This window comes from Protopterus annectens, chromosome 17.part0, assembly GCF_019279795.1.
Source record: "Protopterus annectens isolate FY-2018-M chromosome 17.part0, PAN1.0, whole genome shotgun sequence".
NCBI classification, from domain to species: Eukaryota; Metazoa; Chordata; order Ceratodontiformes; family Protopteridae; genus Protopterus; species Protopterus annectens.
The window spans coordinates 548,915,322-548,930,785 of record NC_056751.1 but is presented as its reverse complement, the minus strand read 5'-3'; the positions used below and the strand labels follow the sequence as shown (position 1 = coordinate 548,930,785).

General features: G+C 32.9%; 1 protein-coding gene across 10 annotated transcripts in view; it reads right to left on the bottom strand.

Moving 5' to 3' along the window:
- BRSK2 (BR serine/threonine kinase 2) overlaps positions 1–15,464 on the bottom strand; it is a 2,790,504-nt gene that overhangs the window by 1,077,610 nt on the left and 1,697,430 nt on the right. The window lies entirely within an intron of this gene.

Below are 15,464 nucleotides of genomic sequence, written 5' to 3'. Positions count from 1 at the left end.
GACCATGCTAAAGGACAAAACAGAAGATAGAGCAGAAGCTTTACTTCACTTAGTGGTATGTCAGCACAGTCCAGTTGGATAGAATACATGTCAACACGATGCATTGTTATAACTCTTTGAGAAATTAAAAACACAGGCTTTGATGAGAAATCTGAAACATCAGATTTACTGACAGGAGATGAATGGTTAGCAGTGTGAAATCATTGAAATTGTACTAATTTATCATCAGAATTTTAATTTTAACATGTCTTACCTCATAAATAAATGTTAAAGAGTGCTGCTACATTTTCTCCTACTCTGTGGTGCAGTAGGTGCGTCAAGCATGCATAACAACAATGAAGATCATGTACTGTGACTAAAACTCTTTCACAACTTTTCTAAACAACAAAATAATCCACCTTCTGTCTGTGTAGCCCGATATTACATTTGCTTTTTTTCTTACAGTGGAAATGGCCACTAGACTACAATGGACTTTTCGGAGAGGATTGACTCTAGTAAGAGCTACCAGAGTAACAGTTGACCGAAAACACTGAAGTGAATCAAAACATATCTTGTTTCTATGTTTTGCTAAACAGGCAAAGATATTTGCTTCCAAAAAAACTCACCCCTGGATATATTTTGGAAAACTCTGAATGTTGGCTAAGTGTCATGGCTCCCTTAGAGTAAAATCTAGCGTTAGCCTCCCTGGTTTCAAATAATGTGGCTTTGGATGGGATCTGTAAAGCAGTGCAATGTGACTGTTCAGTGTTAAAAATCATACATCAAGGAAGATGAGCAGTGGCAACAAGTACAGCACTGCTATAGCGTCATATTGGAGGCAGGGTAGCAGTAACAAGCATAGCACCGCTACACCACGAGATCATGACAATGCCATCCTTCTCCGTCAAAGCAGTACGAGTACACAGTGTTGTGTCGCATAGTGGGAGCTGTCAGCAAAAGTAACAGGAAAGGCAACGCAGCAATGTATAGTGGCCAACAAGAATACAAATGTGGGTGTGCACACGACAATGGTCAAATTCATTATATAAATTGGGAATAAAAGGGTAGGTAAAAAGTACGTAAGTTGAGTGCAGCAACTTGAAGAAAAACGTAACAGGAATCAATGTTGGATAGGGAGATGGGCAGCTATCAGGTGTACACAAATAAAGAAGAAATAAAGACAGACAGATAGTAGTAGTTTGCATACAAAAGGAGGGGTGGACTGCAGATGGATGCATACAGGGAAATGGTAAAAACTGCTGATGGGGAAGGTTGAACAATGAAGAAGTAATGGAGAAAGACACAGAAGGGAGGAGTAATAAAGAGAAAAACAATTATGGTTTGTTGGTATGACAGACTGCCTGACCAGTCCATAGTGTAACATATGTTAGTATCACATGCCTGGGTGGTTGATGTTATGGATTGACTACTTCCCTGGAGGGCAGATCAGTATCAGCTTATTTTTCATTTCACATCCAATGTATATTTGCAGTAAACACCAGTAAAGGAATTACAATTTTAAAACTTCAGTTTTCTCCATATATTCTATTTTATTTGTTTGTTTTTACCACTCATAGAAAAGGGTTAGAAGGTCATATATCTTTTTCTGTCACCAAAAAGCACACACATTGCAGATGGTCATATACTTTCAGTTAACATGCTTGCAGGTTTCACAAGACTTAAGTGTAGCTCTCATATTTAATTCAGAAATAATGGTATAATTATATATAAACTTCAGAAATGGATACATGAAAGAACAAAAGTGAGAGGATTCAGGTGAGAAAGCATTAGAAAGATTGTCATGGGAGTAAAGGAAACTAGGTAATTGTGACAGAAATGTCAAAGCTGGGGGGGCAGAGCCTAGATGGCACTCTGAAAGCTCATTAAAACTACCTTAAATAACAGGAAATTATTTTTTTTTTTTTGGAAAAAACTGTTAATTATTGTTCCTTAGTATTTTGTATTACTAGTATTTCAACTTTGGAATATATTCTTCAAGAATTTCCTGTCAGAAATCTCTGGAGTTTAAAGCTGAACTGGGAAGATAAGTGGCTCAAAGAATTCGCACGCAGAATCTACTCTGAGTAAAGAAATTCAATCGAGGTCTTCAACTCTACAAGAACTATCTATTAAAATGGACAGTTTTAAAGACAACTTAGAAAACCTGAGAGAAAGTTGTCATACTCAAACTGAAACTTTTAAAGAACTTCTTCAGCAGCATCAAGCCAAAATATTAAGTATTGAAGAGTCCTTATCTGACATAGGTGGAAGGCTCAAACAGGAGGAAACCCAGGGTGATTTTCTTCAGCAGCAGAATAAATGGCTTATTAACAAGCTAGACGATATGGAAAATAGAGAAAGGAGGACTAATGTGAGAATCTTTGGTTTACTGGAAAAATCTGAAGGAGATGACAATTTCTTTCCTTAATTCATGGTTTCCTGACATCCTAGAACTCAAAGAAGGATTGTCTGATGGTACAGAAAGAGCCCACCGAGCCATTGGGAAACCCATCCCTACATCTTCACCCTCCACACCCAGGTCAGTCATGGTTAAATTTCTCTCTTATCTAGATAAAGAGATTGTTCTTAAATGTGCTTGGAGAAAGTCCCCTCTGAAGTACAAGCAAAATCTAATTAGATTTGACAATGGCTTTTCCTCCAGAGTTTTAGAAATGAGAAAGAAAGCCTGGCCACTGGTAAAGTTCTTAAGCAAAATAAAATAAAAGCACAACTAGCATATCCTGCAAAAATAAGGATTTTCACTTCAAATGAAATAAGGACATTTAATGACACTGAGGAAGCAATAACTTTCATCAAGAACAACAACATGGTCACAGTTCCATAGGAAATGGACTAGTCGTTAACTACATCACTAAAAAGATCCCCTGAGAAGAATAATTGAATCGATGTAAAGAAAAAAAAGCAAAGAACTGACTCAAAAAGTATTCCTTCTACTGCTTCTCTCAAAGAATCAACTAAAACTAAAAATTCATGCTAAAGGTAACAAAATATGTATTTGGCTACTCATTTTTTCAAGCATTTTACAAAATATATGTTAATAATATGAATACTCCATTTACATACAGCAGACTTAATGACTGACCAAAATACTGCTGCTTAGTAACGACAGTTATTTGTTTAAACTACTCTCTCTCTTGTATGATGGTAAAGTATAAAAACGATGGTTGGAGAAGAAAATATTTAATATTAATGCAAGTTATACTACAAATATTAAATGTGTTTTTGACTCATTTGAGTCATTTGTAATGAAACATGATTTAATTTAAAATTTAGACAATGAATAGATCCTGATGACTTATTTAACAAATATTGTTATGGATTTCAGTTAAGGGTTTTGTTTCCCACAAAAAAGTGAAGAGAAGCCCTTTTGTTACACGAGACATGCAGGAAATCTTCACTGCTTAGTTTGGGAGCTTCTTTAGTGTACTATGCGCACTATCGTAAAGGCAAAATGCTCGTTTGATAAATTTAAGTGCCAGAACACAATAAATATAACTCAATGTATCACAGTTAAGTCATTATACTTTCCAAATTAGTCTAAGCATTTAGGAATATAGTTTCAGGACATCACAAAGTGTTGTTTGAATATTTAGCTTCCGTTTTATAGATATGCAAAGAAACCCCTGTAACACAAAGTGCTGTGTTAATAGAATCCTTCTCTGTTTATTTGCTGAATAACTTTATAGTTAGCGAAGAAACACAGTTAAAGTCCTGATTTATCTTACTACAGGAGATGATGTAGATGCAAGCATACGATGCTAATATGCAAACACATTACAGTTCCTTATGGCCTTAAAGTGACAGTACTTCCCTAAATAGTATAACTGTTCAATATATGTTCTGTATGAAAGAAGGGATGGGAAGAAGATATTATGAGGTATGAATATATTATAGTTTACTAATAGACATTATAAAACACAAATAAAATGAATACATTTATACATGTAAAGTTGAAATATTCAGCATTAGACCCATTATTAGTTATCTTGAAGTTCTTCATGAATGTGCATTATTTAGTTAATAAATAAATAAAGAAGAGAAACAACTTAAGAAATTATCTGTATGTTATCATATTCAACGAAGTATCAAAGGAAGATATGTTATGTTTGAAACTAGCTACTTGACTAGATAAGAAAGAATGTGTCAGATATAAACTGATACTAGGTCTTTACAAGCATGCATTGAGACAAATTTCATATTTATTGCATTGAACTATAGCTTACTATAATAGACATAGAATGCAAAACAATAAACAGTCTGCAAAATGTTATTTAATTCAGACAAGCATGGCTAACCTACAAGACTACAATATTAATGGAATTTCTCTTGCTGAAAACTGACTGAATGTAAAGACATTCTTACCATGAAGCTAACTAAATGAATATCTTATCTACTTTTAATAATTGTCATTATCTAACTTACAGCTATTACTAATGCTTAGTTATTGTAATGCAGCTTTAAATTTAATAGTTTTTTCTAATTGATATTATATGAATGTGAAATAGTAATTTAGGACCTTGCTCATCACATGCAATAGACTACTTAAGGCTCTCGGTAATCTAATAACAAATGAACTCTCTATTGAAGTTTAAGGTTAAGTAACAAACATGATATAGAGCTCTTCCATGTGTAATTGTTGTGTAGCATAGCCTTGAGCAGCATTTGTATATGCATTGGAGTTTATATATATATATATATATATATATATATGCAGAACTTTATAGTTCTTATATCTAAACTAATCCATTAGAGTGATGACAGATGTTAGAAATTGTTTAATTCTCTGGGTTTATAATTGTTATTAGTGTAAACAAATTACACAACACTGACGATAGTATGTCCTATAAGGCAGTTATGAAATTATCTGGTCATCATATAGATGGAAGGAAAATGGATTATCGAACCATTACACGATAATTCACTTATATTATACAAATACATTATTAAAAAGGAAACATACCCAAATTAATGCACACAATGTAATATATGAAAAAAATGTAGTGCTTGAAATCTATATTGTTATTTTTATAGCAAGCACATTTCTAAAGTATCATTGATTAAATTAATCACATATGTTTGATTTGATTTAATTGCAACCTCCAGAATAACACACAATGGAGCCTCTAACTTTTCATTAATGTTTGGTTAAATTTTTGCAATGAAGGCTAATCTGACTGTGCTTTTTAGTTCACTCAGATGGGGAATGTTATACATTCCATATCTGTTAAAAGGTTATTCTAAATATTTGTTTATACACATGTATAAATTTGACTATTGTACACTTGATTTTCTCTTCTAGCCTCATTCAGATTCTAAGTTACATAGTTTAAAAGGAAGTAACAATCCCACCACTGAATTCAACACATATATGGAGGTTACACAATAAATAAATGACAAAATATCTTATATTAAATATATATGTCATCATTTCAATCAAAACTCTTCAATAACAAATTAACGAGATGGATATAGTATTACTCTCAAATGTAAATGGTTTAAATAACCCTAGGAAAAGATCTAACTTACTTAAATACCTAAAAATAAATAAAGCACAAGTGGTATTTTTGCAGGAAACTCACTTTAAAGCTAATGATAATCTCACATGGAACCCAAGTGACTTCCTAAAGCTATCTAACTCATCGTACAGTTAAAAAAAAACAAAAAAAACAAAAAAAAAACAGAGGGGTATTAATACTATGGAAGAAAAATATTATCAATCCTCAAGTTTTATATAACTATGAAGATAAGGATGGTCTTTTATCAATATTAATAGTAAGATATAGTAATAGAATCTGGACATTGGTGAACTTGTATTGGTTTCCGGGTATAGGTGTAGGAACTATTGAAAAGCACATAGAACTTAATAACAAAACTTCTAAAGGTAACTTAATTTTGGGAGGAGATTTTAACCGTATCTTAGATAGCCAGGAGACCACCAACAAAAAGACCCTTTCGTATTACATCTACAGGGAGAACTCTTAAAAAATGGATAGATAATTTGCAGTTATTAGACTCATTTAGTCTTAAGAATGAAAGTTCATTACTATTCTCCCACAGTGACTATAGATTCAACACCCAAACAAGAATTGATAAAATATATGTATCCCATGATTTAAAAATAAAAAATATCACATTCTTCCATAATCCCCTGCCCCCTATCTGACCATAACCCGCTTATTCTTAGAATTCAAATGGATTTCAGAAGATTGACAATCACCAAGAGAATTTCAACATATTTTACTAAACTAAAAGAATTTAAGCCATGGTTAGACTTGGAAATAAAATTTTTTTTGGATACAAACTATACTAGTGACATAAATATAGTTATTTTATGGGATTCTCTAAAGGCATATCTTTATGGTAAAATTATTTTGTGGTATAATAAAGCAAAGGAATGGGAATCAGGGCTAGCTAACATTCAAAAACGAATCATAGAAACTAACTTAAAGGTTTTAGAAGACCCTGTTGTAAAAAAGAAGGAAATTGGAGAATTAAATAAAAAATACAATGATATCTTAATGCATAAAACCAATTTGGCCTTAGAAAAAATAAAATGCAATTCTTATTCAGTCTCTCCTAAATATATGCATAATTTAGCAATGAGATTAAAAAGACTTTCCAATGCAAATAATATTACAAACATAATTCATTAAGGGGATAACAAGAAAAATGTTTCAGATATAAGTGACATTTTGGATGCTTTTAAATTTTATTTTACGAAACACTACAATAATAATGACTCACTTCATAGCAATACAAACATATGTCTAGATCACTCAAACTTAAATAAATTACCAGACAGCATAAACATGAATATTCAAAAACAAATTATGCTAGAAGAAATGAATGAAAAATTAAAAGAGGTAAAAATAACAAAGCCCCAGGCATAGATGGAATCATTATAGAAATGTATAAACTATTCCCAACAACTGTCATAACAATACTACAAAAGGTACTACATGAAACATTCACATGGCACAATTCCACCTTCATGGAGATACTCATTGATTACACCTATTTTAAAGGAAAATAAAAATCCCAACTCATGTAGTTCATATAGACCTATTTCATTCCTTAATAATGACTACAAAATTCTTATGTCTATTCTGGTTAATAGGATCAAAATATCTCTAACTCAAGTCATTAGTGATGACCAAACAGGGTTTATTTACAACAGATATGCCCATGATAACATACAAAGAATCTTAACCACTATAGACATTTTAAATAAAGACAAAGCTGAAGCTCTAATAGTCACATTAGATATTGAAAAAGCATTTGATTCACTAAATTGGAATTATCTATTCAAAGTTCTACAAATTTATAATTTTCCTGCACAATTCATCACTTTAATAAAGAATATCTATAGAGACAATTTGGCATATGTAAAATTAGGTCCATTCACATCAGAAGCAATTAAAATTACTAAGGGTACCAAACAAGGATGCCCCATATCTCCAATATTATTTGCCCTAGCAATTGAACTTTTTTCCTCTGAGATTCGTTCAAATCCCAAAATGAAAGGCATTGACATTTATAATCGATTTAACTCCAAAATAATGCTTTTTGCCGATGATATTATACTCACCTTGTTAAACTCAGACGAGTCTCTATGTGAATTAAACTCTTTAGCTGAAAAAATTAATCAGATTTCAGGTCTAAAAATTAATGCTTATAAATCGAATCATATACTATTAAATAATAAAAATAAATCAAATACTAACATAAATCAAATAGTTGGTAAACAGGTTTCCTCTATAAATTATTTAGGGATTGTTTTATGTGAAAATCTAGAATTAACTTTATCTACAAATTACAACAATATCCTGAATACCCTCAAATTATTAACTGGAAAATGGAATAAGTTGTATTTAACCTTCGAAGATAGATTGCAGCTAATAAAGATGGCCATTCTCCCAAAGGTAAACTACATTACATAAGCTATCCCTATAATTCCTAGCAAAAAAATTTTAAAAGATTTAAATAAAATCCTTATAAGTTTCCTTTGGTACCCACTAAAAAACAGAATAGTTTTCTAAACCATATTAGGCTCTGGGAGATGGGAGGTATTAACTTTCCTGATTTAGAAACTTATATCACAGCATCCATTTTCAAAACTATAATAAATTGGATAGATCCAAAATTTTCTTCAGCATGGAAAACATTACATACTATTATTTTTCAAGAAGAATGTAAATTAGCAAAAAATATACAACTCAATGATCAGAATAATAAGCTCTGGTGTTTTATTTGTATTAACTTGCAATACAACTGCAACAAACCTACTAATCTAAATTATATAAATTACATTTACAATACTTTTTGGAGTTTTGTAAATAATAATGTTGACATCAAATTATGGTTCCAGTTATTAACTCAATTTAAAATTACAAAAACTTTTTCAACAACATTCCCACAGATACTCTTAACCCATGGAAGAGAAACAACTTCATATGTATGGAAAATCTGATAGTTTCAGATATGAATCAGTTAATTAACACATTTAATTTATCAAACACCGACTGGTTAGCTCTTAACACCCTAATAGCTTACGCAAAAGATCTATGTCAAACAATAGATAATTCCTCATTTAGTTCCATGCCCAAATTTATACTTCATTTATATGAAGCAATATATGGAGACTTTAATTGGACAAATTTATATAAAATTATCATTAACTATTAAACAAAAGCTAATCAGAAATTTTGGAATTTCAACACTAAAGATCATACATTATTGCTATCAAATGAGACCAAAAAAGATATATTATATTCTATAAAGTTAACCTACAATATACAAAGTTGGAAAATCTTTGCATGGAAGCTCCTCCATAGAGCCTTTTATACTCCAAGTAAAATAACTAGATTTAGTAATATGAATGAAATACTATGCTGGAGGTTTTCCTTGAAATGTAATGCAGATTGGTCTCGTATTATGTATGAATGTTCTCATATAAAGAAATTTTGGGAAGATATTGGTGAATTTCTGCAAGCCATTTATACTGACTCTTTTACTTTGTCAAAGTTATTAATTCTCCTGAATATAAATGAAACCACTGCAATGAAAAGGAAAGACCACTATCTTCTTTGGACTATAATGGCAGTATCAAAAAAATGCATCACAAAGAAATGGAACTCCACTATCAGCACAACTATTGAGGATTTTCTAACTCTATCGAAAGAAGTAGCTTTGTTAGAAATCAAAGTCAAGGAAATGAGAATCTTTCCTAGGAAATGGACCAACAATCCCTGGGAGAAAGTTCTCTCCCTAATTGAGACAGTCAAGATGGTCACAAATCAATCTGCATAAAAAGAGAGGTTGCAAGAAGTCATCATTTATTTTGTCTCACTGTTTGTTTAATAATGTATAGCATCTGTATATGTAATAAAGATTGTACTCCTTTTATATATAACTGACTTGAGGCCATTGTACATTTGTAAATAGTTATTTAACTTATTTTATTTAACTTGCAAAAATCATTAACTATTGTTTCTAAAAAAAATTGAATAAAATTATTTGAATAAAAAAAATAAATTTCAAAGCTGTGTTATTGTCTACATTACTAGTGTTTTCAGGAGTGTATATATAATTCTGAGCAGGTCAGTGGTCTGAGGGTTTTTTTTTTTGGTCTATGTGTTACATATATTATTATTATATACAAATATGTCAATTTAATAAAGGGTTCATGATCAAGTCACAGATGGTGATATGTTTATTTTAATTTTCCTTCCCTTTAAAGCAGCTCAAGAATGACAACTAAAAGGAAGTGATCATCGGAGACTATAAATCAAAATGGTGTGTGATGCAGGTTTTTAATTAAAAGAGAGGACTCCTGTACACAACTGCTTCACAGCTGACACAGTAAAAGTACTCAGTACATTCTGGCTGTGACTTAAACTCTTACTGATTTCAAAGACTCTGATAGGCAGAAATGTCAACCACACAGAGTTTCTGAATACCTTTCTGAGAACAGGGAGCACATTTACTGACTTAACTGTGTCTGTGTATGTAAGCCATTTCATTAGTTAGACTTACAGGCAAGATAATCATGTTCACAAGTGCTAATTATGGCAACTACAATATCATCATATAACTAGGAACTGACTGTTGTACTCCTCCTGTGTAACAATGACAAAACATACATATGATATTCTACTTGCATTTTTATATTGGTAAAGATGGCTAAGTTTTACATTTTATATTTTTTATGGTGTTATAGAATGAATGAATATATATATATATATATATATATATATATATATATATATATATATATATATATATTGGCAGAGGGTTACAGAGCATTGTATTAAAAAAACATAGTTTCATGTACAGAGGCTATAATGCTTAATTCAGATCAGTTCATCATATCATTAGCTATCATTTAGGATGACTCATTCATAGCTATACAGATTATTCTAGAAAAAAATGTTGAAATGAGTATTTACTATTTTCAACAACCTTATCTTAGCCTTTCTGTTTCCCAAGCATTGAAATGACTGTTTATTTATTTGCATTTTTTGATCAGCGCAGACTGAATTAACTGCTTCCATGCACACTCAAAATCTAAGCTTCCTACATAGCCACAAAAGCAAAATTATACAAGGTTAAACATTTACCTCAGTGGTATTTAATAAAGACACAGTCTTATAGATATACATACATTTGGGATGAATAGCAATAAGCCAGAGGTTCATGTGGTGAAAAGAGGTTATTTATACATTATGATGATAACTCTAAACATGAGCAGTAAATAAACAGTAAAACACACAGGTATTACTAATGAAAAGAGCAGCTGGAAGTAAAACACATACAGGTATTACTAATGAAAAGAGCAGCTGGAAGTAAAACACATACAGGTAACACTGATGAAAAGAACAGCTGGAAGTAAAACACATACAGGTATTACTAATGAAAAGAGCAGCTGGAAGTAAAACACATACAGGTAACACTGATGAAAAGAATATCTGGAAGTAAAACACATACAGGTATCACTAATGAAAACAGCAGCTGGAAGTAAAACACATACAGGTAACACTGATGAAAAGAACAGCTGGAAGTAAAACACATACAGGTATTACTAATGAAAAGAGCAGCTGGAAGTAAAACACATACAGGTATCACTGAAGAAAAGAACAGCTGGAAGTAAAAGACATACAGGTATCACTGATGAAAAGAACAGCTGGAAGTAAAACACATACAGGTATCACTGATGAAAAGAACAGCTGGAAGTAAAACACATACAGGTATCACTGATGAAAAGAACAGCTGGAAGTAAAACAAATACAGGTATCACTGATGAAAACAGCTGGAAGTAAAACACATACAGGTATTACTGATGAAAAGAGCAGCTGGAAGTAAAACACATACAGGTATCACTGGTGAAAAGAACAGCTGGAAGTAAAACACATACAGGTATCACTGATGAAAAGAACAGCTGGAAGTAAAACACATACAGGTATCACTGATGAAAAGAACAGCTGGAAGTAAAACACATACAGGTATCACTGATTAAAAAGAACAGCTGGAAGTAAAACACATACAGGTATCACTGATGAAAAGAACAGCTGGAAGTAAAACACATACAGGTATCACTGATGAAAAGAACAGCTGGAAGTAAAACACATACAGGTAACACTGATGAAAAGAACAGCTGGAGGTAAAACACATACAGGTATCACTGATGAAAAGAACAGCTGGAAGTAAAACACATACAGGTATCACTGATGAAAAGAACAGCTGGGAGTAAAACACATACAGGTATCACTGATGAAAAGAACAGCTGGGAGTAAAACACATACAGGTATCACTGATGAAAAGAACAGCTGGAAGTAAAACACATACAGGTATCACTGATGAAAAGAGCAGCTGGAAGTAAAACACATACAGGTATCACTGATGAAAAGAACAGCTGGAAGTAAAACACATACAGGTATAACTGATGAAAAAAACAGCTGGAAGTAAAACACATACAGGTATCACTGATGAAAAGAACAGCTGGAAATAAAACACATACAGGTATCACTGATGAAAAGAACAGCTGGAAGTAAAACACATACAGGTATCACTGATGAAAAGAACAGCTGGAAGTAAAACACATACAGGTATCACTGATGAAAAGAACAGCTGGAAGTAAAACACATACAGGTATCACTGATGAAAAGAATAGCTGGAAGTAAAACACAAACAGGTATCACTGATGAAAAGAATAGCTGGAAGTAAAACACATATGGCTATCTCTGATGAAAAGAACAGCTGGAAGTAAAACACATACAGATATCATTGGTGAAAGGAACAGCTGGAAGTAAAACAAATACAAGTATCACTGATGAAAAGAACAGCTGGAAGTAAAACACATACAGGTATCACTGATGAAAAGAACAGCTGGAAGTAAAACACATACAGGTATCACTGATGAAAAGAATATCTGGAAGTAAAACACATACAGGTATCACTGATGAAAAGAACAGCTGGAAGTAAAACACATACAGGTATCACTGATGAAAAGAACAGCTGGAAGTAAAACACATACAGGTATCACTGATGAAAAGAACAGCTGGAAGTAAAACACATACAGGTATCACTGGTGAAAAGAACAGCTGGAAGTAAAACACATACAGGTATCACTGATGAAAAGAACAGCTGGAAGTAAAACACATACAGGTAACACTGATGAAAAGAACAGCTGGAGGTAAAACACATACAGGTATCACTGATGAAAAGAACAGCTAGAAGTAAAACACATACAGATATCACTGATGAAAGGAACAGCTGGAAGTAAAACAAATACAAGTATCACTGATGAAAAGAACAGCTGGAAGTAAAACACATACAGGTATCACTGATGAAAAGAACAGCTGGAAGTAAAACACATACAGGTATCACTGATGAAAAGAACAGCTGGAAGTAAAACACATACAGGTATCACTGATGAAAAGAACAGCTGGAAGTAAAACACATACAGGTATCACTGGTGAAAAGAAGAGCTGGAAGTAAAACACATACAAGTATCACTGATTAAAAAGAAGAGCTGGAAGTAAAACACATACAGGTATCACTGATGAAAAGAACAGCTGGAAGTAAAACACATACAGGTATCACTGATGAAAAGAACAGCTGGAAGTAAAACACATACAGGTATCACTGATGAAAAGAACAGCTGGAAGTAAAACACATACAGGTATCACTGATGAAAAGAAGAGCTGGAAGTAAAACACATACAGGTATCACTGATGAAAAGAACAGCTGGAAGTAAAACAAATACAAGTATCACTGATGAAAACAGCTGGAAGTAAAACACATACAGGTATTACTGATGAAAAGAGCAGCTGGAAGTAAAACACATACAGGTATCACTGATGAAAAGAACAGCTGGAAGTAAAACAAATACAAGTATCACTGATGAAAAGAACAGCTGGAAATAAAACACATACAGGTATCAATGATGAAAAGAACAGCTGGAAGTAAAACACATACAGGTATCACTGATGAAAAGAACAGCTGGAAGTAAAACACATACAGGTATCACTGATGAAAAGAACAGCTGGAAGTAAAACACATACAGGTATCACTGATGAAAAGAATAGCTGGAAGTAAAACACAAACATGTATCACTGATGAAAAGAATAGCTGGAAGTAAAACACATATGGCTATCTCTGATGAAAAGAACAGCTGGAAGTAAAACACATACAGATATCACTGGTGAAAGGAACAGCTGGAAGTAAAACAAATACAAGTATCACTGATGAAAAGAACAGCTGGAAGTAAAACACATACAGGTATCACTGAAGAAAAGAACAGCTGGAAGTAAAACACATACAGGTATCACTGATGAAAAGAATATCTGGAAGTAAAACACATACAGGTATCACTGATGAAAAGAACAGCTGGAAGTAAAACACATACAGGTATCACTGATGAAAAGAACAGCTGGAAGTAAAACACATACAGGTATCACTGATGAAAAGAACAGCTGGAAGTAAAACACATACAGGTATCACTGATGAAAAGAACAGCTGGAAGTAAAACACATACAGGTATCACTGATTAAAAAGAAGAGCTGGAAGTAAAACACATACAGGTATCACTGATGAAAAGAACAGCTGGAAGTAAAACACATATAGGTATCACTGATGAAAAGAACAGCTGGAAGTAAAACACATACAGGTATCACTGATGAAAAGAACAGCTGGAAGTAAAACACATACATGTATCACTGATGAAAAGAAGAGCTGGAAGTAAAACACATACAGGTATCACTGATGAAAAGAACAGCTGGAAGTAAAACACATACAGGTATCACTGATGAAAAGAACAGCTGGAAGTAAAACACATACAGGTATCACTGACGAAAAGAACAGCTGGAAGTAAAACACATACAGGTATCACTGTTGAAAAGAACAGCTGGAAGTAAAACACATACAGGTATCACTGATAAAAAGAAGAGCTGGAAGTAAAACACATACAGGTATCACTGATGAAAAGAACAGCTGGAAGTAAAACACATACAGGTATCACTGATGAAAAGAACAGCTGGAAGTAAAACACATACCGGTATCACTGATGAAAACAGCTGGAAGTAAAACACATATACAGGTATCACTGATGAAAAGAACAGCTGGAAGTAAAACACATACAAGTATCACTGTTGAAAAGAATAGCTAGAAGTAACACACATACAGGTATCACTGATGAAAAGAACAGCTGGAAATAAAACACATACAGGTATCACTGATGAAAACAGCTGGAAGTAAAACACATACAGGTATCACTGATGAAAAGAACAGCTGGAAATAAAACACATACAGGTATCACTGATGAAAACAGATGGAAGTAAAACACATAGAGGTATCACTGTTGAAAAGAACAGCTGGAAGTAAAACACGTACAGGTATCACTGATGAAATCAGCTGGAAGTAAAACACATACAAGTATCACTGATGAAAAGAAGAGCAGGAAGTAAAACACATACAGGTATCACTGATGAAAAGAACAGCTGGAAGTAAAACACATACAGGTATCACTGATTAAAAGAATAGCTAGAAGAATGCTCTTAAAATATTCATTATAAAAATATGTAGTTACAAAACATACAACTCTGAAGGGAAACACTGTACAAATGGTATAATGTAAGTAGAAAGAGGTGGTTAAGTAGGAATTTGGAGTGTGGTATAAAAAATGTACAACAATCAAGAAGACAGAGGATTTAAAAATGGTAGAAGTGTTACAAAGGAAAGAACGCGTCCAGTAGGGACAGGTATGATGGTGATAAAAAGATGTACAAGCAGAAGGAAGAGAAAGTATTGAAAAGATAAGTGCAAGGGGAAGAAATCATTACAGTGGAGTGAAAGCACATACAGAAAGGCAGGGGAGGGGCTGGGATGGGAGTTAAGGACATGGGTGGTATAGCAGGTAGATGTGCCAAGTTACTAGAGTCCAGAGCACAGCTTTTTTCTGATTTTTC